At 48.7% G+C, this 12108-nt stretch overlaps 1 long non-coding RNA gene across 1 annotated transcript in view; it reads left to right on the top strand.

The window, feature by feature from the left end:
* Positions 1-12108, top strand: part of LOC138672210 (uncharacterized) — a 150771-nt gene that overhangs the window by 53590 nt on the left and 85073 nt on the right. The window contains exon 2 of the long non-coding RNA XR_011319641.1: positions 9178-9268. This is a non-coding gene — a long non-coding RNA (uncharacterized lncRNA). The remainder of the gene's footprint in view (positions 1-9177; positions 9269-12108) is intronic.

Raw genomic sequence — 12108 nt, 5'->3', positions numbered from 1 at the left:
ACAGGATCTGCTTATGGGGGAGGAGTGCTGCATTATATACAGGATCTGCCTATAGGGGAGGGAGTGCTGCCTTTTATACATGATCTGCCTATGGGGGAGTGCTGCCTTATATACAGGATCTGCCTGTGGGGGAGTGCTGCCTTATATACAGGATCTGCCTGTGGGGGAGTGCTGCCTTATATACAGGATCTGCCTATAGGGGAGAGAGTGCTGCCTTATATACAGGATCTGCCTATAGGGGAGGGAGTGATGCCTTATATACAGGATCTGCCTATAGGGGAGGGAGTGCTGCCTTACATACAGGATCTGCCTATGGGGGAGTGCTGCCTTATATACAGGATCTGCCTGTGGGGGAGTGCTGCCTTATTTACAGGATCTGCCTATGGGGGGAGTGCTGCCCTATTCTACAGGATCTGCCTATGGGGGAGTGCTGCATTATTCTATAGTATCTGCCTATGGGGGAGTGCTGCCCTATATATAGGATCAGCCTATAGGGGAGTGAGTGCTGCCTTATATACAGGATCTGCCTATAGGGGAGGGAGTGCTGCCTTATAAACAGGATCTGCCTATAGTGGGGAGTGCTGCCTTATATACAGGATCTGCCTATGGGGGGAGTGCTGCCTTATATACAGGATCTGCCTATGGGGGAGGGAGTGCTGCATTATATACAGGAGCTGCCTATAGGGGAGGGAGTGCTGCCTTTTATACAGGATCTGCCTATAGGGGAGGGAGTGTTGCCTTATATACAGGATCTGCCTATAGTGGAGGGAGTGCTGCCTTTTATACAGGACCTGCCTATAGGGGAGGGAGTGCTGCCTTATATACAGGATCTGCCTATGGGGGGAGTGCTGCCTTATTTTACAGGATCTGCCTATGGGGGGAGTGCTGCCTTATTATATAGTATCTGCCTATGGGGGAGTACTGCCCAATATACAGGATCAGCCTATAGGGGAGGGAGTGCTGCCTTATATACAGGATCTGCCTATAGGGGAGGGAGTGCTGCCTTATATACAGGATCTGCCTATGGAGGAGTGCTGCCTTATTCTACAGGATCTGCCTATGGGGGGAGTGCTGCCTTATATACAGGATCTGCCTATTGGGGAGAGTGCTGCCTTATATAGAGGATCTGCCTATGGGGGGAGTGCTGCTTTATATACAGGATCTGCCTATAGGGGAGGGAGTGCTGCCTTATATACAGGATCTGCCTATAGGGGAGGGAGTGCTGCCTTATTCTATAGTATCTGCCTATGGGTTGAGTGCTGCCTTATATGCAGGATCTGCCTATAGTGGAGAGACTGCTGCCTTATATACAGGATCTGCCTATAGGGGAGGGAGTGATGCCTTATATACAGGATCTGCCTATAGGGGAGGGAGTGCTGCCTTACATACAGGATCTGCCTATGGGGGAGTGTTGCCTTACATACAGGATCTGCCTGTGGGGGAGTGCTGCCTTATATACAGGATCTGCCTATGGGGGAGTGCTGCCTTATTCTACAGGATCTGCCTATAGGGGGAGTGCTGCCTTATTCTATAGTATCTGCCTATGGGGGAGTGCTGCCCTATATACAGGATCAGCCTATAGGGGAGTGAGTGCTGCCTTATATACAGGATCTGCCTATAGGGGAGGGAGTGCTGTCTTATATACAGGATCTGCCTATAGTGGGGAGTGCTGCCTTATTCTATAGTATCTGCCTATGGGTTGAGTGCTGCCTTATATACAGGATCTGCCTATAGGGGAGAGAGTGCTGCCTTATATACAGGATCTGCCTATAGGGGAGGGAGTGATGCCTTATATACAGGATCTGCCTATAGGGGAGGGAGTGCTGCCTTACATACAGGATCTGCCTATGGGGGAGTACTGCCTTATATACAGGATCTGCCTGTGGGGGAGTGCTGCCTTATATACAGGATCTGCCTATGGGGGGAGTGCTGCCTTATTCTACAGGATCTGCCTATGGGGGGAGTGCTGCATTATTCTATAGTATCTGCCTATGGGGGAGTGCTGCCCTATATACAGGATCAGCCTATAGTGGAGTGAGTGCTGCCTTATATACAGGATCTGCCTATAGGGGAGGGAGTGCTGCCTTATAAACAGGATCTGCCTATAGTGGGGAGTGCTGCCTTACATACAGGATCTGCCTATGGGGGAGTGCTGCCTTATAAACAAGATCTGCATATGGAGGGAGTGCTGCCTTATATACAGGATCTGCCTATGGGGGGAGTGCTGCCTTATTATATAGTATCTGCCTAAGGGGGAGTGCTGCCCAATATACAGGATCAGCCTATAGGGGAGGGAGTGCTGCCTTATATACAGGATCTGTCTATAGGGGAGGGAGTGCTGCCTTATATACAGGATCTGCCTATGGGGGAGTGCTGCCTTATATACAGGATCTGCCTGTGGGGGAGTGCTGCCTTATATACAGGATCTGCCTATGGGGGGAGTGCTGCCTTATTCTACAGGATCTGCCTATCGGGGGAGTGCTGCCTTATTCTATAGTATCTGCCTATGGGGGAGTGCTGCCCTATATACAGGATCAGCCTATAGGGGAGTGAGTGCTGCCTTATATACAGGATCTGCCTATAGGGGAGGGAGTGCTGCCTTATATACAGGATCTGCCTATAGTGGGGAGTGCTGCCTTATATACAGGATCTGCCTATGGGGGGAGTGCTGCCTTATAAAGAGGATCTGCATATAGAGGGAGTGCTGCCTTATATACAGGATCTGCCTATGGGGGAGGAGTGCTGCATTATATACAGGATCTGCCTATAGGGGAGGGAGTGCTGCCTTTTATACATGATCTGCCTATAGGGGAGGGAGTGTTGCCTTATATACAGGATCTGCCTATAGGGGAGGGAGTGCTGCCTTATATACAGGATCTGCCTATGAGGGAGTGCTGCCTTATATACAGGATCTGCCTGTGGGGGAGTGCTGCCTTATATACAGGATCTGCCTATAGGGGAGAGAGTGCTGCCTTATATACAGGATCTGCCTATAGGGGAGGGAGTGATGCCTTATATACACGATCTGCCTATAGGGGAGGGAGTGCTGCCTTACATACAGGATCTGCCTATGGGGGAGTGCTGCCTTATATACAGGATCTGCCTGTGGGGGAGTGCTGCCTTATTTACAGGATCTGCCTATGGGGGGAGTGCTGCCTTATTCTACAGGATCTGCCTATGGGGGAGTGCTGCATTATTCTATAGTATCTGCCTATGGGGGAGTGCTGCCCTATATATAGGATCAGCCTATAGGGGAGTGAGTGCTGCCTTATATACAGGATCTGCCTATAGGGGAGGGAGTGCTGCCTTATAAACAGGATCTGCCTATAGTGGGGAGTGCTGCCTTATATACAGGATCTGACTATGGGGGGAGTGCTGCCTTATAAACAGGATCTGCATATGGAGGGAGTGCTGCCTTATATACAGGATCTGCCTATGGGGGAGGGAGTGCTGCATTATATACAGGAGCTGCCTATAGGGGAGGGAGTGCTGCCTTTTATACAGGATCTGCCTATAGGGGAGGGAGTGCTGCCTTATATACAGGATCTGCCTATAGGGGAGGGAGTGCTGCCTTATATACAGGATCTCCCTATGGAGGAGTGCTGCCTTATTCTACAGGATCTGCCTATGGGGGGAGTGCTGCCTTATATACAGGATCTGCCTTTGGTGGGAGTGCTGCCTTATATACAGGATCTGCCTATTGGGGAGAGTGCTGCCTTATATAGATGATCTGCCTATGGGAGGAGTGCTGCTTTATATACAGGATCTGCCTATAGGGGAGGGAGTGCTGCCTTATATACAGGATCTGCCTATAGGGGAGGGAGTGCTGCCTTATTCTATAGTATCTGCCTATGGGTTGAGTGCTGCCTTATATGCAGGATCTGCCTATAGTGGAGAGACTGCTGCCTTATATACAGGATCTGCCTATAGGGGAGGGAGTGATGCCTTATATACAGGATCTGCCTATAGGGGAGGGAGTGCTGCCTTACATACAGGATCTGCCTATGGGGGAGTGCTGCCTTACATACAGGATCTGCCTGTGGGGGAGTGCTGCCTTATATACAGGATCTGCCTATGGGGGAGTGCTGCCTTATTCTACAGGATCTGCCTATGGGGGGAGTGCTGCCTTATTCTATAGTATCTGCCTATGGGGGAGTGCTGCCCTATATACAGGATCAGCCTATAGGGGAGTGAGAGCTGCCTTATATACAGGATCTGCCTATAGGGGAGGGAGTGCTGCCTTATATACAGGATCTGCCTATAGTGGGGAGTGCTGCCTTATTCTATAGTATCTGCCTATGGGTTGAGTGCTGCCTTATATACAGGATCTGCCTATAGGGGAGAGAGTGCTGCCTTATATACAGGATCTGCCTATAGGGGAGGGAGTGATGCCTTATATACAGGATCTGCCTATAGGGGAGGGAGTGCTGCCTTACATACAGGATCTGCCTATGGGGGAGTACTGCCTTATATACAGGATCTTCCTGTGGGGGAGTGCTGCCTTATATACAGGATCTGCCTATGGGGGGAGTGCTGCCTTATTCTACAGGATCTGCCTATGGGGGGAGTGCTGCCTTATTCTATAGTATCTGCCTATGGGGGAGTGCTGCCCTATATACAGGATCAGCCTATAGGGGAGTGAGTGCTGCCTTATATACAGGATCTGCCTATAGGGGAGGGAGTGCTGCCTTATAAACAGGATCTGCCTATAGTGGGGAGTGCTGCCTTATATACAGGATCTGCCTATGGGGGAGTGCTGCCTTATAAACAGGATCTGCATATGGAGGGAGTGCTGCCTTATATACAGGATCTGCCTATGGGGGGAGTGCTGCCTTATTATATAGTATCTGCCTAAGGGGGAGTGCTGCCCAATATACAGGATCAGCTTATAGGGGAGGGAGTGCTGCCTTATATACAGGATCTGTCTATAGGGGAGGGAGTGCTGCCTTATATACAGGATCTGCCTATAGGGTAGGGAGTGCTGCCTTATAAACAGGATCTGCCTATAGTGGGGAGTGCTGCCTTATATACAGGATCTGCCTATGGGGGGAGTGCTGCCTTATAAACAGGATCTGCATATGGAGGGAGTGCTGCCTTATATACAGGATCTGCCTATGGGGGAGGGAGTGCTGCATTATATACAGGAGCTGCCTATAGGGGAGGGAGTGCTGCCTTTTATACAGGATCTGCCTATAGGGGAGGGAGTGTTGCCTTATATACAGGATCTGCCTATAGGGGAGGGAGTGCTGCCTTTTATACAGGATCTGCCTATAGGGGAGGGAGTGCTGCCTTATATAAAGGATCTGCATATGGGGGGAGTGCTGCCTTATTTTACAGGATCTGCCTATGGGGGGAGTGCTGCCTTATTATATAGTATCTGCCTATGGGGGAGTACTGCCCAATATACAGGATCAGCCTATAGGGGAGGGAGTGCTGCCTTATATACAGGATCTGCCTATAGGGGAGGGAGTGCTGCCTTATATACAGGATCTGCCTATGGAGGAGTGCTGCCTTATTCTACAGGATCTGCCTATGGGGGGAGTGCTGCCTTATATACAGGATCTGCCTTTGGGGGGAGTGCTGCCTTATATACAGGATCTGCCTATTGGGGAGAGTGCTGCCTTATATAGAGGATCTGCCTATGGGGGGAGTGCTGCCTTATATACAGGATCTGCCTATAGGGGAGGGACTGCTGCCTTATATACAGGATCTGCCTATAGGGGAGGGAGTGCTGCCTTATTCTATAGTATCTGCCTATGGGTTGAGTGCTGCCTTATATGCAGGATCTGCCTATAGTGGAGAGAGTGCTGCCTTATATACAGGATCTGCCTATAGGGGAGGGAGTGATGCCTTATATACAGGATCTGCCTATAGGGGAGGGAGTGCTGCCTTACATACAGGATCTGCCTATGGGGGAGTGCTGCCTTACATACAGGATCTGCCTGTGGGGGAGTGCTGCCTTATATACAGGATCTGCCTATGGGGGAGTGCTGCCTTATTCTACAGGATCTGCCTATGGGGGGAGTGCTGCCTTATTCTATAGTATCTGCCTATGGGGGAGTGCTGCCCTATATACAGGATCAGCCTATAGGGGAGGGAGTGCTGCCTTATATACAGGATCTGCCTATAGGGGAGGGAGTGATGCCTTATATACAGGATCTGCCTATAGGGGAGGGAGTGCTGCCTTATATACAGGATCTGCCTATAGTGGGGAGTGCTGCCTTATATACAGGATCTGCCTATGGGGGGAGTGCTGCCTTATAAACAGGATCTGCATATGGAGGGAGTGCTGCCTTATATACAGGATCCGCCTATAGGGGAGGTAGTGCTGCGTTATATACAGGATCTGCCTATAGGGGAGGGAGTGCTGCCTTATATGCAGGATCTGCCTATAGGGGAGGGAGTGTTGCCTTATATACAGGATCTGCCTATAGGGGAGGGAGTGCTGCCTTATATACAGGATCTACCTATAGGGGAGGGAGTGCAGCCTTATTCTATAGTATCTGCCTATGGGGTGAGTGCTGCCTTATATACAGGATCTGCCTATGTGGGGAGTGCTGCCTTATTTTACAGGATCTGCCTATGGGGGGAGTGCTGCCTTTTTATATAGTATCTGCCAATGCGGGAGTACTGCCCAATATACAGGATCAGCCTATAGGGGAGGGAGTGCTGCCTTATATACAGGATCTGCCTATAGGGGAGGGAGTGCTGCCTTATATACAGGATCTGCCTATGGGGGAGTGCTGCCTTATTCTACAGGATCTGCCTTTGGGGAGAGTGCTGCCTTATATACAGGATCTGCCTTTGGGGGGAGTGCTGCCTTATATACAGGATCTGCCTATGGGGGAGAGTGCTGCCTTATATACAGGATCTGCCTATGGGGGGAGTGCTGCCTTATATACAGGATCTGCGCATAGAGGAGGGAGTGCTGCCTTATATACAGGATCTGCCTATGGCGGGAGTGCTGTCTTATATACAGGATCTGCCTATGGGGGGGAGTGCTGCCTTATATACAGGATCTGCCTATAGGGGAGGAAGTGCTGCATTATATACAGTATTTGCCTATAGGGGAGGGAGTGCTGCCTTATATACAGGATCTGCCTATAGGGGAGGGAGTTTTGCCTTATATACAGGATCTGCCTATAGGGGAGGGAGTGATGCCTTATATACAGGATCTGCCTATAGGGGAGGGAGTGCTGCCTTATTCTATAGTATCTGCCTATGGTGTGAGTGCTGCCTTATATACAGGATCTGCCTATAGGGGAGGGAGTGCTGCCTTATATACAGGATCTGCCTATAGGGGAGGGAGTGCTGCCTTATTCTATAGTATCTGCCTATGGGTTGAGTGCTGCCTTATATGCAGGATCTGCCTATAGTGGAGAGAGTGCTGCCTTATATACAGGATCTGCCTATAGGGGAGGGAGTGATGCCTTATATACAGGATCTGCCTATAGGGGAGGGAGTGCTGCCTTACATACTGGATCTGCCTATGGGGGAATGCTGCCTTACATACAGGATCTGCCTGTGGGGGAGTGCTGCCTTATTCTACAGGATCTGCCTATGGGGGAGTGCTGCCTTACATACAGGATCTGCCTGTGGGGGAGTGCTGCCTTACATACAGGATCTGCCTGTGGGGGAGTGCTGCCTTATATACAGGATCTGCCTATGGGGGGAGTGCTGCCTTATTCTACAGGATCTGCCTATGGGGGAGTGCTGCCTTATTCTATAGTATCAGCCTATGGGGGAGTGCTGCCCTATATACAGGATCAGCCTATAGGGGAGTGAGTGCTGCCTTATATACAGGATCTGCCTATAGGGGAGGGAGTGCTGCCTTATATACAAGATCTGCCTATAGGGGAGGGAGTGCTGCCTTACATACTGGATCTGCCTATGGGGGAGTGCTGCCTTATATACAGGATCTGCCTGTGGGGGAGTGCTGCCTTATATACAGGATCTGCCTATGGGGGGAGTGCTGCCTTATTCTACAGGATCTGCCTATGGGGGGAGTGCTGCCTTATTCTATAGTATCTTCCTATGGGGGAGTGCTGCCCTATATACAGGATCAGCCTATAGGGGAGTGAGTGCTGCCTTATATACAGGATCTGCCTATAGGGGAGGGAGTGCTGCCTTATATACAGGATCTGCCTATAGTGGGGAGTGCTGCCTTATTCTATAGTATCTGCCTATGGGTTGAGTGCTGCCTTATATACAGGATCTGCCCATAGGGGAGAGAGTGCTGCCTTATATACAGGATCTGCCTATAGGGGAGGGAGTGATGCCTTATATACAGGATCTGCCTATAGGGGAGGGAGTGCTGCCTTACATACAGGATCTGCCTATGGGGGAGTGCTGCCTTATATACAGGATCTGCCTGTGGGGGAGTGCTGCCTTATATACAGGATCTGCCTATGGGGGGAGTGCTGCCTTATTCTACAGGATCTGCCTATGGGGGGAGTGCTGCCTTATTCTATAGTATCTGCCTTTGGGGGAGTGCTGCCCTATATACAGGATCAGCCTATAGGGGAGTGAGTGCTGCCTTATATACAGGATCTGCCTATAGGGGAGGGAGTGCTGCCTTATATACAGGATCTGCCTATAGTGGGGAGTGCTGCCTTATATACAGGATCTGTCTATTGGGGGAGTGCTGGACACAAAAGGCAGCAGCGGCTCAGTATTGGGATATCAGGTGCAGTAATAGGGACACATACAGCAGCAGCGGCTCAGTATCGGGGAATCAGGGGCAGTAATAGGGACACATACGGCAGCAGCGGCTCAGTATTGGGGTATGAGGTGCAGTAATAGGGACACATACGGCAGCAGCGGCTCAGTATTGGGGTATCGGACAATAATAGGGACACATACAGCAGCAGCACCTCAGTATTGTGATATCAGGTGCAGTAATAGGGACACATACGGCAGCAGCAGCTCAGTATTGGGGTATCAGGGGCAGTAGTAGGGACACATATGGCAGCAGCGGCTCAGTATTGGGGTATCAGGTGCAGTAATAGGGACACATATGCCAGCAGTGGCTCAGTAAAGGGGTATCAGGTGTAGTAATAGGGACACATACGGCAGCAGGGGCTCAGTATTGGGGTATCAGCAGGATGAGGGGTTTGTGCAATTTGGGAATGGCTGGAATGTGAGAAGTGAAACGTGTCTTTGTTGTTTTCTCTGCAGATGAGTTGTAGCTGGAAGACGTTGTCATGTCGGTCTGGGCCAGATGGAAAAGACGGGAAAAGTGACGATTCCATCATAACGAACGTCAATGGTAAGTCATTATCTATAACTGTGATCTCTTATATGCTCTGTAGGGCTGGTATCTACCACTGACCATATGGCGGTAATATCCATGTTGGTCGTTATATAGAAATTATCTTCAGTAACAGCGCGGTCATCTGCTGAGGTTCTCCTCCACTATTAGGGGGCATCATCGATTTGTAATCAAGGTTACCTGGTTAGGGGCCCACTCAGAAGCTTTGCCCCCCCTGGACCAAAACCCTAGCTACGCCTCTGCGCAGCTGTGATCGAAGGTATAAACTTTACTTCTTGTCACTGGTGTCAACTGGTGGTACTACTGCTCCCATCAGCCGATGCTTACTGCTGCTAATAACAGAGAAAGCAGGAGCGGCGGATGGGATTAGTTATCAGCCGGCACCTGCTCTGTAAATAAATAATTAAAAAAAAAACAGCATGTGTTTGATGTTGTATGTTTGATAACCAGTCAGGTAAAACTCACAGCTGGAGGCTGCAACCCTCAGCTATCGGCTTAAACAAGGCTGGTTATCAAGAATAGAGGGGTCCGCACGCCGTATTTTATAATTATTTAAATAAATAATTTTTAAAAATGGCGTGTGGTCCCTACTAGGGTTGAGCGAAACGGGTCGAACATTTTCAAAAGTCGCCGACTTTTGACATAGTCGGGTTTCATGAAACCCGATCCGACCCCTGTGCGGGGTCGGCCATGCGGTACGCGACTTTCGCGCCAAAGTCGCGTTTCAATGACGCGAAAAGCGCCATTTCTCAGCCAATGAAGGTAAACGCAGAGTGTGGGCAGCGTGATGACATAGGTCCTGGTCCCCACCATCTTAGAGAAGGGCATTGCAGTGATTGGCTTGCTGTCCGCGGCGTCACAGGGGCTATAAAGGGACGTTCCCGCCGACCGCCATGTTACTGCTGCTGATCTGAGCCTAGGGAGAGGTTGCTGCCGCTTCGTCAGAAGCAGGGATAGCGTTAGGCAGGGTCCATTAACCACCAAACCGCTTGTGCTGTAGCGATTTCCACTGCCCAACACCACCTTCGGTGTGCAGGGACAGTGGAAGCTACATTTTTTTTTTTTCCCCTCAGCGCTGTAGCTCATTGGGCTGCCCTAGAAGGCTCCCTGATAGCTGCATTGCTGTGTGTACGCCGCTGTGCAAACCAACTGCTTTTTTCAAAGCACAAATCCTCTTGTTCCTTCCTTTCTGCACAGCTATCTTGTTTGTTTGTCCACACTTTTTATTTAATTTGTGCATCAGTCCACTCCTTATTGCTGCCTGCCATAACTGGCTGAGATTACTGCAGGGAGATAGTAATTGAAGGACAGTTCCTTTTTTTTTTTTTTTTTGTGGGAGATTAAGATTGGCATTTCTGCTAGAGTGCCATCCCTGTCTGTGTCATCTCTCACTCAGTGGGCCATAGAAAGCCTATTTATTTTTTTGCTTGATTTGGGTTCTAAAATCTACCTGAAAAAATCACTACATCAATCAGTGGGAGAAAAATATTGGCCTCAGGGCTTGTGTGCCACTCCTTACTCCTGTGTGTGCCATCTCTCAGTGGGCCATAGAACGCCTATTTATTTTTTTGCTTGATTTGGGTTCCAAAATCTACCTGAAAAAATCAATAAATCAATCAGTGGGAGATTAATATTGGCCTTTGGGCTTGTGTGCCAGTCCTAAGCGTGCCATCTCTCTCTCTCAGATAGTGGGCCATAGAAAGCCTATTTATTATTTTTTTTATTGGGTTTATAAATTTTCCCTGGAAAAAAAAAAAAAAAGTGCGAGATTAATATTGGCCTCTGGGCTTGTGTGCCAGTCCTGAGCGTGCCATCTCTCTCACAAATAGTGGGCCATAGAAAGCCTATTAATTTTTTTGCTTGATTTGGGTTCCAAAATCTACCTGAAAAAATCACTAAATCAATCAGTGGGAGATAAATATTGGCCTCTGGGCTTGTGTGCCACTCCTGACTCCTGTGTGCGTCCTCTCTCACTCAGTGGGCCCTACAAAGCCTTTTTTTTTTTCATTTGTTTTCTAAATTCTCCCTGAAACAATCATTTTATTTTATTTTGTTTCTAAATTCTTCCTGAAAAATTCATTTTTTTTTTCTAAAGTCTCCCTGAAAAAAAAAAAAAAAATCAAATCAGTGGGAGATTAATATTGCCCTTTCTGCTTGTGTGCCAGTCTTGACTCCTGGGTGTGCCATCTCTCTCTCTCCAATTGTGGGCCATAGAAAGCCTATTTATTTTTTTGCTTGATTTGGGTTCCAAAATCTACCTGAAAAAATCAATAAATCAATCAATGGGAGATTAATATTGGCCTTTGGGCTTGTGTGCCAGTCCTAAGCGTGCCATCTCTCTCTCTGAGATAGTGGGCCATAGAAAGCCTATTTATTTTTTTTTTTATTGGGTTTATAAATTTTCCCTGGAAAAAAAAAAAAAGTGGGAGATTAATATTGGCCTCTGGGCTTGTGTGCCAGTCCTGAGCGTGCCATCTCTCTCACAAATAGTGGGCCATAGAAAGCCTATTTATTTTTTTGGTTGATTTGGGTTCTAAATTCTACCTGAAAAAATCAATAAATCAATCAGTGGGAGATTAATATTGGCCTTTGGGCTTGTGTGCCAGTCCTAAGCGTGCCATCTCTCTCTCTCAGATAGTGGGCCATAGAAAGCCTATTTATTATTTTTTTTATTGGGTTTATAAATTTTCCCTGGAAAAAAAAAAAAGTGCGAATTTAATATTGGCCTCTGGGCTTGTGTGCCAGTCCTGAGCGTGCCATCTCTCTCACAAATAGTGGGCCATAGAAAGCCTATTTATTTTTTTGGTTGATTTGGGTTCTAAATTCTACCTGAAAAA

This window comes from Ranitomeya imitator, chromosome 3 (assembly GCF_032444005.1).
Source record: "Ranitomeya imitator isolate aRanImi1 chromosome 3, aRanImi1.pri, whole genome shotgun sequence".
Lineage (NCBI taxonomy): Eukaryota > Metazoa > Chordata > Amphibia > Anura > Dendrobatidae > Ranitomeya > Ranitomeya imitator.
This window is presented reverse-complemented; position numbering and strand designations above follow the sequence as displayed.